The sequence below is a fragment of the Ictidomys tridecemlineatus genome, chromosome 3, assembly GCF_052094955.1.
Source record: "Ictidomys tridecemlineatus isolate mIctTri1 chromosome 3, mIctTri1.hap1, whole genome shotgun sequence".
In the NCBI taxonomy this organism is placed as follows: domain Eukaryota; kingdom Metazoa; phylum Chordata; class Mammalia; order Rodentia; family Sciuridae; genus Ictidomys; species Ictidomys tridecemlineatus.
Window position 1 is genome coordinate 91,457,247 of NC_135479.1, and position 21,093 is coordinate 91,478,339.

General features: G+C 35.3%; 1 long non-coding RNA gene across 1 annotated transcript in view; it reads right to left on the bottom strand.

Moving 5' to 3' along the window:
• LOC144375854 (uncharacterized) overlaps positions 1 to 9,149 on the bottom strand; it is a 70,755-nt gene extending 61,606 nt beyond the window's left edge. Inside the window, exons 1-2 of the long non-coding RNA XR_013435706.1 lie at positions 9,055 to 9,149; positions 5,932 to 5,978 (exon numbers count right to left, since the gene is read on the bottom strand). This is a non-coding gene — a long non-coding RNA (uncharacterized LOC144375854). The remainder of the gene's footprint in view (positions 1 to 5,931; positions 5,979 to 9,054) is intronic.
• Positions 9,150 to 21,093: the final 11,944 nt, after the last annotated feature.

The window sequence follows — 21,093 nt, forward strand, 5'->3', positions numbered from 1 at the left end:
GAAACAAAACAGGTATTTCCTAGGACATAACTTTTCTGTCAGAGTCAGAGAAGATTCATTATCTCGATGTTAATCTGTGGTATATTAACTATATTAGCTTCTAATTAAACAAAGGTAACTTAATTAAAAAAGGAGCAATGTACAATTTCCCTTGCCTGTGAGGTTGCAGGAAAATGGTAACAAATGTCATGTCATTCAAAATTCAGATATGATGGTTCATCAAATAGCACTAAAAAACAACATATAGTGAATATGATGTGACATTCAGAGAAGAAAAATGGGGAGAATACTCTGTATAGCACTAAACGAATACCATGCCTTATCATGTGAGTATAATAAGGAAATATTTTTAAATTTCTTCATAAGGTGGTCACTTAGTTACCAGTATTTCACTAAACTCCACAGAAAGTTTGTTCTTTAAGAAATTAAGCCTATTGCTTTGTAGTACAGTTTGAAATTTGGTATCGCTACACCTCCTGATTCACACTTCCTGCTTAGAATTGCTTTTGCTATTCTGGGTCTTTTATTTTTCCATATGAATTTCATGATTGCTTTATCTATTTCTACAAGAAATGCCATTGGGATTTTGATTGGCATTGCATTGAACCTATAGAGAACTTTTGGTAATATCGCCATTTTGATGATGTTATTTCTGCCTATCCATGAACAGGGTATATTTTTCCATCTTCTAAGATCTTCTTCTATTTCTCTCTTTAGGGTTTTGTAGTTTTCATTGTATAAATCTTTCACTTCTTTTGTTAGGTTGATTCCAAAGTATTTTATTTTTTTTTTTTTTGAGGATATTGTGAATGGGGTGGTTTTCCTCATTTCCAGTTCAGAAGATTTGTTGCTGATATACAGGAATGCCTTAGATTTATGCATGTTGATTTTATATCCTGCCACTTTGCTGAATTCATTTATTAGCTCTAGTAGTTTCTTTGTAGACCCTTTTGTGTCTTCTATGTATAGGATCATATCATCCGCAAATAGTGATAATTTAAGTTCTTCTTTTCCTATTCTAATGCCTTTAATTTCTTTTGTCTATCTAATTGCTCAGGCCAGTATTTTGAGAACTATATTGAATAGAAGCGGTGAGAGAGGGCATCCCTGTCTTGTTCCAGATTTTAGAGGGAATGCCTTCAGTTTTTTTCCATTTAGAATGATGCTAGCCTAAGGCTTTGCATATATAGCTTTTACAATTTTGAGGTAAGTTCCTGTTATCTCTAGTTTTTCTGGAGTTTTGAACATAAAGGGATGCTGTACTTTGTCAAATGCTTTTTCTGCATCTATCGAGATGATCATATGGTTCTTATCTTTAAGTCTATTGATGTGGTGAATAATGTTTATTGATTTCCATATATTGAACCAGCCTTGCATCCCAGGGATGAATCCTACTTGATCATGGTGCACGATCTTTTTGATATGTTTTTGTATACGATTTGCCAGAATTTTATTGAGGATTTTTGCATCTAAATTCATTAGGGATATTGGTCTGTAGTTTTCTTTCTTTGAGGTGTCCTTATCTGGTTTGGGAATCAGGGTGATATTGGCCTCATAGAATGAATTTGGAAGTTCTCCCTCTTTTTCTATATCCTGAAATAGATTATGTAGTATTGGTATTAGTTCTTCTTTAAAGTTCTTATAAAACTCTGCTGTATATCCATCCGGTCCTGGGCTTTTCTTGGTTGGTAGTCTTTTGATGGCTTCTTATATTTCCTCACTTGATATTGGTCTGTTTAGGTTGTTTATATCTTCCTGACTCAATCTGGGTAGTTCATATGTCTCAAGGAATTTATCGATGCCATCACTATCTTCTATTTTGTTAGAGTATAGGGTTTCAAAATAATTTCTAATTATCTTCTGTATTTCTGAATTGTCTGTTGTGATGTTGCCTTTTTCATCCCGTAAGCTAGTGATTTGGTTTCTCTCTCTTCTTCTCTTTGTTAGCGAGGCTAGTGGTCTATCAATCTTATTTATTTTTTCAAAGAACCAACTTTTAGTTTTGTCAATTTTTTTGATTGTTTCTTTTGTTTTGATTTCATTGATTTCAGCTCTAATTTTAATTATTTCCTGCTTTCTACTGTATTTGCTGCTGATTTCTTCTTCTTTTTCTAAGGCTTCAAAGCAATAGTAACAAAAACAGCATGGTACTGGTACTAAAACAGGCTGGTGGACCAATGGTATAGAATAGAGGACTAAGAAACCAATCCACAAAATTACAACTATCTTATATTCGATAAAGGGGCTAAAAGCATACAATGGAGGAAGGATAGCATCTTCAACAAATGGTGTTGGGAAAACTGGAAATCCATATGCAACAAAATGAAACTGAATCCCCTCCTCTCGCCATGCACAAAAGTCAACTAAAAATGGATGAAGGACCTTGATATCAAATCAGAGACTATGTGTCTGATAGAAGAAAAGGTTGGCTCCCGATCTACATATTGTGGGGTCGGGCTCCAAATTCCTTAATAGGACACCTATAGCACAAGAGTTAATAACAAGAATCAACAAATGGGACTTACTTAAACTAAGAAGTTTTTTCTCAGCAAGAGAAACAATAAGAGAGGTAAATAGGGAGCCTACATCATGGGAACAAATTTTTACTCCTCACACTTCAGATAGAGCCCTAATATCCAGAGTATACAAAGAACTCAAAAAATTAAACAATAAGAAAACAAATAACCCAATCAACAAATGGGCCAAAGACCTGAACAGACACTTCTCAGAGGAGGACATACAATCAATCAACAAGTACATGAAAAAATGCTCACCATCTCTAGCAGTCAGAGAAATGCAAATCAAAACCACCCTAAGATACCATCTCACTCCAGTAAGATTGGCAGCCATTATGAAGTCAAACAACAACAAGTGCTGGCGAGGATGTAGGGAAAAGAGTACTCTTGAACATTGCTGGTGGGACTGCAAATTGGTGCGGCCAATATGGAAAGCAGTATGGAGATTCCTGGGAAAGTTGGGAATGGAACCACCATTTGACCAAGCTATTGCCCTTCTCGGACTATTCCCTGAAGACCTTAAAAGAGCATACTACAGGGATACTGCCACATCGATGTTCATAGCAGCACAATTCATAATAGCTAGGCTGTGGAACCAACCCCGATGCCCCTCAATAGATGAATGGATAAAAAAAATGTGGCATTTATACACAATGGAGTACTACGCAGCACTAAGAAATGACAAAATTATGGAATTTGCAGGGAAATGGATGGCATTAGAGCAGATTATGCTAAGTGAAGCTAGCCAATCCCTAAAAAACAAATGCCAAATGTCTTCTTTGATATAATGAGAGCAACTAAGAACAGAGCAGGGAGTAAGAGCAGGAGGAAAAGATTAACATTAAACAGAGTCATGAGGTGGGAGGGAAAGGGAGAGAAAAGGGAAATTGCATGGAAATGGAAGGAGACCCTCATTGTTATACAAAATTACATATAAGAGGTTGTGAGGGGAATGGGAAAAAATAAGGAGAGAAATGAATTACAGTAGATGGGGTAGAGAGAAGATGGGAGGGGAGGGGAGAGGGGATAGTAGAGGATAGGAAAGGTAGCAGAATACAACAGTTAGTATTATGGCATTATGTAAAAATGTGGATGTGTAACTGATGTGATTCTGCATTCTTTGTAATGTTTTGAATAACCAATAAAAATTTTTAAAAAAGAAATTAAGCCTACAGAGGGCAGTATGACATAGTGGTAAGTATTCTGGAGCCAGACCCTCTGGATTCTGTCTTGGCTCTGCTACTTGATCAAGTTTCTAAACCTCTTTGTACTTCAATAAATTCATTGGTGAGATGGGAATGATCATAGAACCTAACTCAAAACATTACTATGTGAATTAAGTAATTTACTATTTACATAGTCTACGTGGAAAAACACGTAGTACATTATATCAATCAGAGTCCCCCAGAAAAACAGAACCAATAGCTATCTATGAGGAAATGCATGATGGGTATTGGCTCATACAATTATGGAAGCCAAAGAAACCCTACAATATGCTCTCTGCAAGATGAAGACCTAGGAAAGCCAGTGAAATAATTCAATTTGAGTTTAAAAGCCCAAGAATCAGAGGAGACACTGCCAAATAAAGAAAAGAAAGAAATTTGGGGAGAAAGCCAAGATTTTGCATTGAATTGTGTCCCAGGGGTGGAGAAAAAACATCTACAGGAGGCTGGGACCAATTGGGGATGAGTTTTACTGATTACAAGGAGGTGTTTGAAATGGTCAGTTGTGCATGTCAACCTGACTAACTTATAGTATCCCTTTATTTAACTAATCACTAACTTAGGTAATTCTGTAAAAATATTTTGGAAATGAGATTAACATTTATAATCAGGTGGACGTGATTCAATCAGTTGATAAGCCTTAGCTAGAGTAAAACTATGGTTTCTCTAAAAAGAAAATTTCTGCCTGTGACAGGAGTTGCCTCTAATAAGAGTGTACTAGTCAACCTTTCAGCCCTATAACTAAAATACCTGACAAGAATAAGTTAGAGGAGAAAAACTCTATTTGGGACTTACATTTTCAGAGGTTCAGTATATTACCATGAATCCAAAGTGAAGCAGATGTTATAGCAGAAGAAGGTGGCGGAGAAAATCTGATCTGCTCATGGCACCCAGGAAGCAGAGGAAGAGGGTGAGAAGCCAAGGACAATATATAATCCACAAAGGCACACCCTTAGTGATCTAATTCCTCCCAGTCATACCCCCCCCTACCTATAGTTAGCATCCAGTAGTCCATTCAAATCATAATCCATCAGATGGATTAATTAACTGATAAGGCAATAGCTCGCATAAGTACTAAACCAGGTTTTTGTGTTGGACTTTGATTGGCCTCAGCAAAGTTCACAAATTTCAGAGACTGCCCATCCCATCGCAGGCCCACAGCGCTAGGAAGGAAGTTTAGTTCCAAGAGACAGGTTGCCCTCCATGGTCTCACTGCTCAGGGTCACCTCAGTCCTCTCTGCCTTTCACCGCTGCCTTGGATAAAACAGACCTATATACAGTTCAGCCTGCAGCTCCAGAGGGCACAAGTAAGTTCTGGTGGTCTCCATATTGTGCTGGTTCTGCAGCTGTGCAGAATGCAAGAGCTACAGAGAGGTTGGATGGCCTCCACCTAGATTTCAAAGGATGTGTCCAACTGCCTAGGACCTGTCAGGATGAAAGGTGTCACAGAGAATCCCTACTAAAAGGCAATGCTTAGTGGAGCCATGGGAGTGGGGTCTCCCTTGGGACTCCAGAATGGTAGCACCACTGGTAGCATGCCTGGGAAAGCTACAGGCACCAGTATGCAACCCCAACTCAAAAGAGAAACCATCTGGGTTAAGCCCAGAGCATTCATGAGAGCAGCCTTGCCCAAGACCTTGGGGGCCCAACTCCACCCCAGTGGTCCAAAAGGGAACACATGGAGTGAAAGATAACTTTGGAACTTTAAGACATGATATCTTCCCTCTTGGGGTTCAGACTTGCTTTGATATATACATATATTCTCTTGGTTCTATTCCTCTGGAAAACAGAAAATGTGTACAAAGACACACACCCAATCCAATATCATTCTGTATAAGTTAGGTAAATTATTTGATGAGATTGTAACCACTCAAATTTTCCCTCTTCTGAAAATTGTTCTATGAGTTTTAAGTTATCCAGGTGTAAAAATAAATTTATCAACATGGATAACTCATTGCCAGCAGGAAAGCAAAAATACTCAAGTGTTTCTTTGATTAAAGAAAGACATTTAATTTAAAACTGCAATCTTATGTCACAAAAAATAAAACAAAATCTGAAGTTGAAATGAAAAGAAATTTATTTGTAGAAATCCTGGATCTTTGACATTCTAAGATTCCAAATTAACTGGATATTTTTGAAAGGAAGAATTTGCAAGATCAAAGTCAAGATGAAGACTGAAGCCAAAATCTCACCTCATATAAAACAGGCCACCGAGTGAGTAGAGTCCCAAAGCAAAAATCTGAAAGAAGAAAGAAAGAAAGAAACAAAAGCAAAAGAGTCAGAGGCCAACTGCAAAAAAAAAAAAAAATCTGGAACAAAGTTACATTTTTGCAGGTCTTCTGGAAACACAAAGAGCACTACTTGTGAGCTTTATAAAATATGCATCACCCAAAGTTACTGCTCAGGTATGCACTGAACCAGGTTTCTGCAAATTTAAAACACATGTTCTTCTACAGTGAAGAGAGAAACGCAGGTAGCCACTTTGATCATGGTGAAAAGGTGTGTTTGGTTTGTCTGGTCTGGATTTACTTTCAATGAAGCCTTATGTAAGGAATTCCATATTTTAAAACAATCACTGAAAAATAAATGAAGGTTGAATTTATAGCTGAAAATACATAATAGTGGACAAAAATTCTAAGGTTTGGATTTGTGGGAATGAAGAAACAAACTTCCTGCCTTTGATAAAAAATAAAATAGCAGTAACTCAGCTTATTTTGAGATGTCAAAATTTTGGAATTGCCCTGTGATTAAAAATTATCTCCTGAAATGAAGCGCCTTTAGAAATTGACATGTTTTCAGTAACTGACATGTGCTGCAATTCAGAGGTGTGCTCACCGTGAAAGTCACTTTCAGTGCAGAATCTCCATGTGGCTAGAATCCTGCATCACGGGCTCAACTTTGACCACCTATGTATGTTCCATAGCCTTCTGATTCCCTATAAGTAATCTGATGCTCTGATCTATGTTGATCACTTTTTCTAGAGGCAGCAAGAAGAGATGATTAATATCTTATTTTGTGTTTACCAAACACAGTTACAGTTAGAGAGTTAATGTTTGGGAAGAACTTTCCCCAAGTCCAGTCACACTCACTGTTCATCCTATGGTGCCAGAATTGCCATCCCTTTCCCTTATTAGTGGGTCTCTGTCCAATAGTTCCCAGGTTCACTGATGTCCCTGGACTGCCAAGAAATGACATTCTTTCCATCTGTGAGGCTGGGAGCCATACAAGACTAGCTGCCTGTAAGGACACTGAGTCATTGTTTCCAGAGTATAAAACAATCTTGTCCTTTATGATAGTTTTTCATACCTAAATATAATAATATTTACTTGGTTAATAAAAAATTTATTATGGTAGAATATATACATTAATCCTTCTGATCCCTGGGGTGCATTCCAAGACCCCCCCAGCCGATACCTTAAATAGCAGAGAGCAAAGAACATATAATGTAATGCCTTTTCCATCTTAACCAAGCTCTGATCACACATTGTGGCCATAACTTTTGCAGTTTGAGATGCAGAAGCAAAACCAGCATGAAGTTATTTTTCCTTCACAAATTTGTTCAATAGAAGATTCATTCTCAACACAAATCTTTACAATCTTAGCCTATGACGTTTTTTTTTTCTTTCCTAAGGAAATTAAGAATTTTCATCTTTTCACTTAAAGAAGGCATTGACAGCTTCTATTTGGCATATGTGAATCATAAGGATTACTAATCTTGCACTTTGGGTCATCATTAAGTAAAACAATGTAATGTGAACACAAGCACCATGGTACCATAACAGTAAATCTAACAGCTAAAAAGGCTATTATGTGACTAATGGGCAAATAGTATATACTGCATGAATACATTGGATATAGGGATTATTCATATCTCAGATGGGACAAAATGGTACAGTTCAAAATTTCATCAAACTTTTAAAAATGGCACATAATTTAAAACTTATGAGTTGTTTATTTCTGAAATTTTCTAGTTAACATTTTCAGCCCCTGGTTGACTGTGGGTAACTGAAACTTAAGAATGTAAAATTGTGGTTAAGAGCCACATACCTTTCAATAACATAAAATTTGCCATTTTTTTTGAAGTAATGGTAAGAACATCTAGCATGAGATCCAACCTCAATACATTCTTAAACATCACACAATATTTCTAACTATAGAGAAAACATTGTCCATCCTTTTCTAGAACTTATTCTTCTTATGCATCTGAAATTTTATACCCATTGAATATCAAGCCATTCCTCACCCAATACAATCCCTTCCCCAAAACTTGACAAACTCTATTAACCATCTGTTTCTATGAGTTTTGTCATGTACAAGTTAGTGGTATTAATGACATTTATAAAGCTGTATAATCATCCCCACCATCAGTCTCTAAAATGAAATGTTGTCATGACCCAGAGAAGAATCTAGCTATTCACTAAGCTGTCACTCCCAATTACCCTTTTCTGACAACCCCAAGTAACTTTTAATTTGCTTTCTGTAATGAAATTTACTTTTAAATGTAACATTTCTAAAATGGCCCTTTTTGTAAATTATGGTTTGCCAGATTAAAAAATATAGTAGATATTTAAATACGCTATATGAACTACATTGCCAAGGTATTTTTTATATTTGACCAGTTATTTGATTAGTTTTAAAGACAAAACTAATTGGCTTCTATAGATTAATCATTTTTAAGTTTTGTTGATGATTATAAATTGTATTGATATTGCAAATTATATTAAGACACTTTTCATAAGGTACTGTTTCCCAATGGAGCATCCTCACACAGTCGCAAAGGTAAAACTAACCCAAATCTGTGCAGAGCAGAAACAAACCATAAGACTAAAGGAAAACATAAGATCTACGACCATACATTAAAATTCACCCCAATGATAAACCAAGAGCCTGGGCACTGGGTCACAGTAAGATGCTTTTATGAAACAACTAATTTTGGTCACATTCATAGAGCAATTTTGTTTTGTTTTGTTTTCTTTTGTTTTGGTACTGGGGATTGGATCCAAGTGCATTTAACCTGGAGTCACAACTCCAACCCTTTTTTTTTTTATTTTCAAGGTTTATTAGGTAAACTAATTTTTTAATTTACAGGTTCTAAGTGCTGAGTCTGGCTTTGATTTTGTGATCCTACTGCCTCAGCCTTCTGAGTTGCAGAAATTACAGTTTGGCACCATTGCAACCAGCTCACTGGGTAACCTTTACAGACGGTGGCTCATTAAGAAACTATAAACCAAAGAGAAAAATAAAACAGAAAACATTAGTAAGCAAGCAAGCAAGGGAACTCAGACAATTAGTCTAAGTAGTGAGGACTTTCCTACCTGCAGATAGTGCATTATACAAGCCAGTCCAGCTTTCAGAACAAGTGGGTTCCTGGAATCAGAAGCGGAGTGAACTCTAATTTATTTTCTTACATCCAAGTCAACAATTCTGACTGGAGAGCACTAGGGCAAAGTCTTTTTTTTTTTAAAAAAAAAAAAAAAGGAAAGAAAACCAGAAGTCACAGTCTTTTCAAAAGAAAAAGAGGAAAACAGTATGTACTTTTTAAGATTATAGATAATAAGACCCAATTGAATCGAAGAGAAGGAGAAAAACAGAAAATAAATTGTGATACATTTTATTTTAAAGCTCTGTGTCTGTGCCATGTACAAAAACTTGGTTTTTTTTTTTACAATTTAGTAAAAATATCAAACATGATTTGAGTTTAAATAAAGTACTTTCTTGCCAAAGCCAGTCTATTCAAGCATTAAAACATGTAGTGGGTATGAAACTTTACCTTGATTTTGGAGATGAATATATGTTTTGTCATGGTTGCTAACAATTATTCTATTCAATTGTCACAAAAAAACAATTCTGCCTCTGAATGGAGGTTTCATTTGAAACCAAACTACATCCATTTAACTTCATCACCACTGCAATAAAATGATGTTTAATATTCAATTTGATTTAACAATCTATTTAACTTCTTTACTCAGGTTCCTCTAAAATTTTAACAGGGCAAACATACTTCTAATATATTATAAATATATAACTCATTTAAAAAATTCTTTTAAGAAGGAAAAAACCTTGCAGGTTTGAACATTAATTTAGACATGCAAAGAAGACAGCAGTCAGAATTGTAAAATATTTACAAATGCAAAAACAAACTCTCCTTCAGAGGACATTTACGGAGCATCGATTTTGTGCCGGCCATTATGCCAAACACCACCAATATGCAATTAGGAATCTATTAACTTAATCTTTCAACAGATCCTCCATAGTGAAGAGGACAGATATAACCAGGAGTAACCAAATGACATGGAAATTGCCATAATTTAAGGACGAATAAAGGGCTATGCACACTTAAGAATGACAATTAACTATTTCAATCTGTGATGTCTGGAAATGACTTCATAACATCTTGAAAAGTAGCAAAGAGATTGACATCTCTGTTAGTCCTTCCACCTTCCATCACTAGAACACAGGCCTGAGATAATCAATTTCAAAAGAAGTTTTATTTTGACTCATGGTTTTGGAGGCTTCAGTTCATGATCAGTTGTCCCCAATGCTTTTAGGCCCATGATGAACAAGGAGTGTATGGCGGACCCCAGCCGCTCACCTCAACACGAGTAGTCAAAAAAGAAGAAAAAGAAGAAACTGAGGTCACACACTCTCCCTTAAAGACACACCCCCAATAACCCATACCTTCCACCAGGCCTCACCACTTACAGTTTCTAATACCTTCTAATTGCTGCACACTAGGAATTCAAGCCTGTAGCAAATGGCCTTCAGAGACTTTCCAGAGCACCATCCAAAAATGGAGGGAAATATTCCAAGGAAAGGCATAAAAAATGAAATGACCTAACATGTTTTCTCATTTAAAAAGTGTCAAATATGTCCTCTCCTATTCACAGTCACTGCCACCATCCTGGCCTGAACCACAATCATCTTTCCTGAGATTTTGGTAATTCTAAGGAATCTTTGTCATCCTGTCTGAAGTGCTCCATGCCCTCTACCATGAATATACCACCTAGCAGCCAATTTATTTTTGTTTTTTAGTATCTGTTGATTCTTGTAGATCCACTGTTTAAAATCTGTTAACATTTTCCACTGCATAAGAATTAAATCTAAATTCATCATCACACTACAAATAATCTGTCAATTCTTATTTTAGTCTCCTCACTGCTACCCATGGGCCCTGATGTTGGTTTCTTTTTTACACTCTGTATTCCAAACAATTTTGCTGACTTGGGGGAACTATGTTTTTTAAAATTTTCACACACATTTAATAAGCAGAATCTATTTCAAATAGTATTTCTTCAAAGTTAGCTAGTTGATATTTTTGTATATTCTTTCTTACCCAACTAGCAACAAACAATTTCAGAGGGAATACCTTAATAGTAAGTACATGGGAATACTGATTTATTTACTAGATGTGCTTGTGCAAAATGAAAAGAATTTTTTTATTTGAATTTTTTTTAAAATTTGAAATCATCTTTAAATAGCAAAAAAAAGCTTCCTGTACTCATGAATTAGATAATTCAGAGAGACCTCTCCATTGAGAGAACTAGAAAAAAAATCTGGTAAAAATACAAAGACAGAAACTTGTAAGATATAGAGAGCTAATAAGGCCACAGGATTATTAGGTCAAGATTTGAGAGACAATGGAAATCCAGAGATATGCATAAAGCATTGGATTCATTCTCGTTTTGATGCTTAAATATTTTTCAGAAGCAGTAGTTAGAGTAAAAGCCAAGGCAGTCCTAAGAAGCTCTGGAGAGAAATGTGAGGCTGAGAAGCCAGGAGATTTCTTTCTAAACACCCTTTTGGGGATAAGAGCTGAAAGATCAGAAATAAACTGTCTATTGGATCCCACAGAAATTGGTTGCATCCCAATTTTGAATTATCTCACTCATTAAAATTGTACTAAAGTGTTTTCTCAGGTGGTCTAGTAACTGCAGGTGTTAGACAGAAGCAAACAAAATCACTAACTCAAAGAGAATAACACTAGCTTATCCTCAAGCTATTCCTATAAATAATTTTCCAACCACAGTACCTAGCATACAATGAAAAATAACAAGGTATAAGAAGACAAATACTGCATGATCAAGAACCAGTAGAAGTAACAAACAATAGAAATAGACCCACTGACTGTTAATAGAGCAAAAGTACCAGAACATTAAACTTTGATAAAAGACAAATGTTTCAATATCTGAAGTAATAAACAAAAAAAAAATTTGAGTGCATATCTTCCAAAATTATTGAAGGCAGAAACATAAACTAATAAAAAGTCAAATAAAAGAAGTTCAGAAAGAAGAGAACACATCAAACAATCTGAAATTACAATTAATGTAATGAACTAGATGCTCCATTTAAAAAACATGACTCATCAAAATGAATAGACACAAGAAAGTACAGCATGCTAGAAAGAATAAAAGGTCCAGGCAGAATTCTCAGCAAGTCAGTGCTTTTGGATAGGTGTGTAGTCTTGGAAAAGTTATGTCACTTCTCTGAACCTCTTCTGTCTGCAAAACTGTGAGTAAACTATGTACACTCCACCTGTCTAGGTGTGGCTAAACAGTGAGATCACTTAGGGAAGGTCCCCATATACCCCATTTTATCTCCTGTAAGATAAACTATCATGTGAAACCCAGCTTTGTTATAATTAGGTTCACTTAAAATGAAGTGCATCTTTAGGTTTAATATGGCTTTCCATGATGAGAATAGAGCTGTTCTAATACAGCAGTTGTCCATAGACATACATGGCATGAAGCTGGATAAATAAAGCAACTAAGTATGTCCTAATGCATTCGTTTAAAAGCTATATTGATATTGTTGAAAGAATATGAGAAGTGAGAGTGATTTTCCCAGTTTTGTGGGTCAGATTTCATTACATAAATGTCTCAATTTTAATCAGGCAGTTATTATGCTAATGTATTCCATTAGCAGTGGATATTTATTTTCTACACCTAACAATCTACAATCATGAAAACTAATTTAAATAGATCTTTTTATAACAAATCTGTGAAAACTGTGTGCATTCATTAAATTAAGGATCATTGTGCATGCCAGCACAACCAAATTGTATTTTGAGATGATGCAGGATAAACAACAGATGTGTCCAATATATATTTTTCTTCAGTTGCTAAGGCAACATTGTCCAGTCTTTAAAAGAGTAGGATGAAGGGGTAAAAAATAGGAAATAATTCCTTTGAGCAATTAATTGACAAAGAATGTACCTTTAACACTGACCGTTATGATCTAGCCAGTGTAATTCTGGTATGTTCTAGGGCTGTTGCCTATGTTATATTTTGTAAATCTTATTATTGTGTCTTTATAACAAGTTCCTGTTCTGTTGGCACAGATCTGAGCTGCTATCAATGCTCCTATGTCCCAGACACTGTGTGCTCATCTCCCTGAATGCTGACGTTGATCTCAGAATATCTCAAGCTGAAAGTGGGATTCTGAAGGTGACCAAGAAAAATTTGGAGAATCAACTATTAGATTTCTAAATATTAGGAAAAACTACTTGAGTAACAAAATGCAGGTTTCCTCAGTCTCTTCCCATTCAGGAGGTCCATTTCTCCCATGCATTCCTGGTTATTCACCTCCCTTGTTAGTAGGTATTTCTACTAAAAAGTTCATTTTGTGTTGCTATTGTTGCTTCATTATTATTAAGTCCTCTAGAACCAAACAAGGAAAAGGCTACACTAATACATTTTACAATAACATGTAAAATACCACTCAGTTATTATTTTCATTTTTGTTGGTGGAGCAACATGAGTTTGCAAGAGGAAACACAGGGTCTCCTTGGAAAGCTCCAAATGTAAAAGTTCTGGTAACCATAGAGAGATTTTAGTTCTTTGACTGAAAATAACACAGGGAGTTATGAGGCAAGAACCACCTCCCTTATGTCTCTTAACATAAGACAGAGTTACTAACCTTAATCAGTGTCACTCAATAGAAAAACAGAAATTAATACTGATCCTGGAAAGAATGCTGTTGGTTTGCACTTTGGCTTTACATTTTGAATGTCCTTTAAGTATTTTGGTGTTTATGCAAAGACATGCTAGAGTTGTATCATAAGCAAATTGGAAAAAAAGGGGAGGGGACATTTTACATGGTGCAAATACATTTTTTAGAAATCATTTTACCAAAAAAGGAAAACTTTTCACAAGAGGTGTTGAGATTGTGTGATATCGATAGTTAACTTTCTGAGGTCTTTAAAAGGTGAAATAAAACTGAAGTATTATTTTAACTTCTACACATATTTGACTGTGAAAACTCTATTTTAATGATTTTGGTCTCATATTAAATGTTCTCCTTTGGTCTTGGAAAGTTTTTAAAAAAGGCAAACATTAAAATCGACTTTTAGTAAAATGTGCATAATGCTAGATATTTTAGAAGATGAATATGATATTCCATTATTAAACCATTAAAAACTTTTAAATGTTGCAAGTGAAGTGCTTCATATCACTTTAAGAATCTATAAATGGTAAGTCACATCTTTTGTGTGTCCCACAAGCTTTGAAAGTGGAATTGAGAAATGTGCAACCTATTTTGATGGTTCTCACTTATAGAATGAAGGAAAGAAAATAACTTATCCATTTTTTAGTTAATCTGATTTTTCAGGTGAAATTAAACATGTGTTTTGGAAGTTGGAATTTTCTTGAAAATGAATTATTTCTTATAAGCTATTATTTTAATTTTCATAATAAAACAAGATGTCTGAGAATTATAAAAGACAAATTTGAGTCACATTAGCAACGACAGCTCTAAGACCAAGCTACTCTATATTTAGAAAATGAGGCAATATTAACTAGAGACACTGAAATATAAGATAAGAAGTAATTTCAATGAAATAAATGAAAATAATCAAGAAAGACAAATAAGAGAAAAATAATTGAAAAATTAATATTTAAATATCCATTTGGAGGATAATCAATCTCAAGAATCCTAATTATTATTATTCACTTAGGACAATTAAAAAACATACAACCCATTAATTTTGTAAGAAGTTCTAGAAACCACAAAGAAATTTTTATAGTTATTATTTATGAGCTACTAGATATTTATTTACATATTTAATTTTGAAAATGGTTAGAAATATTTTTTAAAGAGGAGGATAAATTTATTTTGGAAGTTACTGGGGATAATTTAGTCCCATATTCCCACATAGAAAGTAGGGGAAAATGAGGTGGAGAAGGATAAAGAAGGTGAAGAAGGTTAAAGGTTATTGGGTCAAGGTCAGAAAATGTAAAGAAATAAGAGGAATGGTAGTTGTCTATGGAAAACAAGCTAGCTCTAGTACAGTATGTCTTTAAGGTCCTGCAGGCACACCTTTAGCAAATGTAATTAAGGGAGAATGAGCCATCCTAGGAATTAAAAGGCAATTTTGTGGGGCGGGGGGTGCAGTACATGGAGGATTCTGGGAATTGAACTCAGGGGCACTCAAGCATGGAGCCACATCCCCAGACCTTTTTTGTATTTTATTTAGAGACAGAGTCTTACTGAATTGCTTAGCATCTCACTTTTGCTGGGGCTCTATTTGAACACAAGACCCTCCTGCCTCAGCCTCTCAAGCTGCTGGGCTTATAGGTATGTGCCATATGCCTGACTTAAAAGGACATCTTAATGAGATACAAAGATCTTTCTAAATTTAATTTACTATTTACAGCTTTTCAACAATAAACTCGGGATTCTATCTGAAATCTTTTTTTTTTTTTTAGAAAAATACAAAATACAAAATCTGTCATAGGAAGAGGGTAAGCATAGCCAACTCTCCTGGGAACAAGTATGAATGTGCAAGTTATTACCAGCAAGTTCTAGTGAACCTTGAGAAACAGATATATTTGTATGATACAAATTGCTTCCGGGCAGTGAACATGTATCCTACCTTGAGTTTCAGAATTTCTGTTAAGACACCACTAAGAAAGGCATACTAAGGACACCCTGTCCTATATTTGAAAGCTGTTAGGGCGGTGGCACGTGCTATGGCTACATATGCCAATGCACTAAAATCGAAAGGAAAGAAAAAAAACTCACACAAGTGTATGTATTTTAAAGATTTAAAAATATTTAATATAATACTTTATTTTATATAACCTAGAGAATAGTATGTTAAACAAAATAGAATTAATTCAAGACTCTGAGCTTCATTAGAAGCTAACTGGTTTGTTTTCCATATAGTTGTAACAAGTATCAGCTAGTAAATGTATTTTCCAAAAGGAATCCCTTCAATATAGGAATGAAATCTATTTTTGCAATATATTTTAGAAGAAAGATTCAATAAGACAGTACAACTCAATTGAAGGACACTAGAGGGCATAAAAGAAGTTGACATTAAGAATACATTTGGAGCTGAGCATGTGGCGCTCACCTCAGGAGACTGAGGCAGGAGGATAGCAAGTTCAAAGCCAGCCCCAGCAAAAGGGAGGCGCTAAGCAACTCAACGAGACCCTGTCTCTAAATAAAATATAAAATAGGGCTGGGGATGTGGCTCAGTGGTTGAGTGCCCCTGAGTTCAATCCCTGGTACTCCTCCCCCAAAACAAGAACTCATTGGAAAGAATATTTAACATTTTAAAGACACAAATTCTTCCCAATGCAAACATAAAAAGAATGCAAACATTTTTTAAAAATTAAAGTAAAAAATTAATTACCAATTTAAGCCAAGATTAAAACATGCTCAATCTGAACCAAAAAAGTTTTGAGGAAAAACATGAGATTGATCTATTATACTAAAATTGAACACAGGTTACAAAATTATAAAGCTCACAAAATAATTTGGTTTCAGACAATATGTTAATATGACAGAATAAGAGTTTCAGAAATATACTATATATTTGAATTTAATAGATAATAAAAGTGACATTTTATACCAGTGAGAAAGAAAAAGATTGCTCAATCAAAAGTTTTTTATTACATGAATATTGGTTTGAAGAAAAACAAAGTTAGACCATCACGTTGTTTGGGGGGGAAAAAATGCTACATGAATTAAACATCTAAACAGAAAAATTTGAAAATATAAAACTATTATAATAAAACATTGATTAATTTGTTTTTATCTTTGGTGTCATGGAGCTCTTAAAACAGTAAGTACAAAGTTATGTAAAATAAGAGTTATGATTTTATCTACATATGAAATTAAAATTTTTACATGAATAAATACATCTTAAATAAAACATAAATGACATTTAACATACAATATGTTAAATGGATAAAGAAAATATTTCCAGTAAAATTATGCTCATCAAAGTATACAAACTTTGCATGTGTAGACAACCTCTGTTGTCAGTGGGCTCACAGAAGAGAATTAAATCAAGACTTATTTTTACCCATTTACCCTTATTTTTACCACATCAAATGTTTCTAAGGAAAAGACTGCAATCAAACTTTGACAAGCAAGTCAACTATTTGAACATTTAACAATCATGACTGCATCTAAAAAAGGTATACCAGAAATCCAGGGACTATATACCTTACATGATTACATCTACGTGTGTTAAAGGGTGCATGTACAAAAGAATAAGAAAGGACATTTTTGAAATTTCTAACCATAGGGATAATCAAATAACCTATGGACAGCCACATGTTGAAATACCATGCAGATGCAGTAAAAAGTAACCCAGTTCTTTAAGTGTAAAACAATTCCCTGAGATTTGTAGAAAATAATGCTACAGAAAAATAAATGCAACATTTATTCAAATACACAGAAAACACAAAAGTGTTATGTAAAAACAGTAGTTTTTATGTAAAAACACTACTGATAAGGTGGTTATCTTCAGAGAAAAGACTGGAAATTTTAAGTGGGTATGTACACTTTGGTTTATCTTCAGGGTTTAATAATTTTTAAAGGAAAGAATAATGTTTAATGAATTACTTTTATAATTAAAATACATTTCTAAATCATTACTTATAAGCCAGGCACTAGGTAATATTATATAAAATTAAATCCAGCAGGCATTTAATGAGCATATAAATATGACAGAAATTGCATCTCGTTACTTAAAGAAAAATATCAATTCATTTTTATATAGCAATCCACACAAATCATGTTATGCCAGGACCATATTTTTAAGCATGGAGACTATCCATAAGCATTCAAGGCTGTTATTTATACCTCCATTTAGAGTATACACAGCACATCTGGGACTCATCTTTAATGTTATAGCAAGGCTTTTTGTAATTAAAGAGAGTTAATGAAAACAAAATTGAACTTAAATGACTCTTATCTTTACTCTGAAAGGCCCAAGAGAAAACCATACAGTCAAAATGTTACTCTTTGGGCTAATTGACTATTGTAATATTGCTCAACAGACCAGGACACAAGCAAGTCAACTACTTGGAGCAAGAGACTTACTTGAAGGAGGGTAATTTTATTAGAAGAGCTTGTGTTCCCTGAGGAAACATGAAGGCGGGTGAAGCTGATAGTTCCAGAATCACTTGGGAAAATTACTTTTTAAATTGTGAGGTAGTTTTCTGAAGCACTGCTAAAGATGTCTATTGCAATTTCAATTCAAGCAATATTTATTTAATGCATCTCTGTCATGATACATAACACATATAATTACATATGTTATATAAAATGTTTTATATATATATATATATGAAATGAGATATATAATTCTAGATTCTAAAGATCTGGAGTTCATAATCTGATTGGAAAGATGAAATCCTATAAATAAAAATAATTTAAGTATATTAGAACGCTGTATATTCTCAAGTGTTAATTGATGGATGAAATATGTAATTCTAGGGCAAGGAATCAGCTCAGTGGTAGAGACTTTGGGTAGCATGGGTGAGTCCCTGGATTTGATCTTATTTTGATAAGGTAAAAAGCAATGTTATCTACAGTAGGTCCTCACGGGAATGCATCATTATTTTTCGAAGCTATTAGTTCATTGAGTAAGTTGAAACAAGACTTAAATTCCTATAGTAGAATCATGTTCCTAAATTTTAGTATCTACTATAGCCTGCCAAAAGCACATCTGTCCTAGGATTGACAACTTGCAGGGTAGGCCAGGAACTCACAGATCACTGTGGGCCAGTTCAGAAGTCTCTTGATTGTTTGTGTTAAAGTCTTCCTTCCTGTGATTCTCAACCACAAATCCAAGGACATAAAGAAAGCTGTAATTTTGTTTTTTTTTAACTGAGGGTCCTCAATATGTGACTGCTCTGCTAGTCAAGTTTCCTAACTGACAAGATAAAAATCTGCTCTTTAATCTTCTTCTCATGACTGTGACTCTTCAGCCCAGTCATTCTGGTCTCCTAGAGTTTTAGGTCTTCAGTGTCTGATTGTGCTACACAGGATGGAATTATTAAAATCAACAGAAACATACCTGAGTGTTTTCACCAAAACTTATGTGGATAAGGAGGAGGGTCATTAGCAGAATGCAAAGGAATCCTACTAACCCTCAGGTAAAGAATTCCTTTTATCTGCTGAAAAACAAACAGGAAGCCACTTTTGAGCTTTGGTGTTCCTCTGCCCCCTGCCTCTTTACTTCTGCTAGGGACTGACTGTGTCTTCTTCCTCATTCTCTTGCTCCTTTTCTCTTTGTTTATTAGTTAATCTGTTCCCCAGTTTTAACATTGTAATAGATTCTTACAGCTGTCAAGTTAGATAGTAGAGATCTTGCCCAGCAGAGGGATTTGGTTCATGTCAATCTTCCCTGTAGAGTGGCCCAGTTTAGATGTGGCAGATAACCCCTTATCTGTGCAATCCACCCTGACTGTAGGCTGTGACATCAAGTTGTCCAAAATGACAGTGAAGCAGGGACTGGAGTACAGATAAGAGATTCAATCTGAGTTAGGCAAATGGCTAGAAATGTAGAACCCTGAGCTGAACTATAAAACTCTAGGACCAATGCAGGCACATTGGCACCACAGGGGCACAGCAGGCTGTCAGAGATGAGGTCATTTGATTTCAATACATTAGTAAGATGAGATGGAAAGCAGTTGACTGTTTTAAATTTGCCTAGTCAGTTTCATGGCTGAATACTAGGAATAATACATCTTTCTCTGAGTCCCACTAGATCCTCTGGAGGGTCTTCATGGAGCTATTTCTCAAACAAAATACTTCTACCACCAAAATGTTTTTAAAAAAAGGATAACCATTGTCCTAATAATAAAAGGACAGGGCAGAGAAAATTGTCAAAGACTGAGTACAAAAATTCTTTCATGGTAAACTATTATAGCTAAAAACCCTACTGGCATTAAAAAAAAAAAAGTGAGGTATGTGAAAACTTGCCACACAGAAATATAGAACAAATTCCAACTTCTACTGATGTTTTGAATGAAATAATTCATGCTTTTCCCCTGAGGCATAATAAATCAGTTACAGAGTACAAAACATACAATAATATTTTTAAAGATACAAGTTAAAAATTTTCACCACTTATGCTGAGGGCCATTACCAAGTAGGAATGACGCATCGAAATTTCCTTGCCAAGCGTACCCCATGCTGCTTAGAGGAAATTCGATGGGACATTGCATGCATGCTTTAATAAGGTGACCTTGCTCAAGGACCAAGGTGGATCCGGGTTTAGAGCTGATCAGGTTTGAGGAAGTAACCGAATCCTTGAGTTTAAGGCGTTGCCAGTTTAAGACAATGGGTTTTAGGGAAGTTGGAGGTTGAAGATTATTGCTGGGATTAGGGTGTTCCTGCTGCTTGTTCCCGTTGAGTTCTCGTGAGATTAAAATGGGATTTGGAGAGAGCCTCGTGGAGTAGGTGAATTGTGCCGGAGACGGCAGAACGCGTTTGCCCCTGGACCTGTGTGGAGGCGGTGTGAGAGCGGGAATAAAGAATTGCTGTTTGAACCTACAAAGCTGTGAGTGCCTCGTGATTCTGGTGCCAAGCCGAGACATTGGCCTTTGGCACACTTATATTCTACATAATCATTGAATTGGTTTTGAATTTCTTCTGTATTGAAGAATATTTTGTATTCTTCATCTCCTGGTATTTAAATCCTTCCCTTTCTAGATACTGCTCTTCCCAGGACTAGTTTAATCATAGAGGTAGAAAATTATCCCTTTTGAGAGCATGAACTCCCTCTCCCTACTCTCCTTTATCAAACTCACAAGCATAGAGTCCATACGCTCCCTGCCCTGAATCACCCAGAGCAAGATACCAGATAGTTGGGAACTAATCTTCCCAGGGCCTGCCAAAATTGTTCAAACTTGTATAATCCTAAATTTATATAGTACATCTACCCTGGGTCTTGCCTTCCTTCTCAGAGGAGACTCAGTAAATGCTCAGAACCATACAGTGCTCACCTTCTTCTTCTGCTTCCTGTGTGACTCTGGCACACCCCACGTGTCCTTGCAGGAGCCTTCTGTTTTCAGGAATATGCCAGGGTGAATACCTTCATGACAGTCATCTTC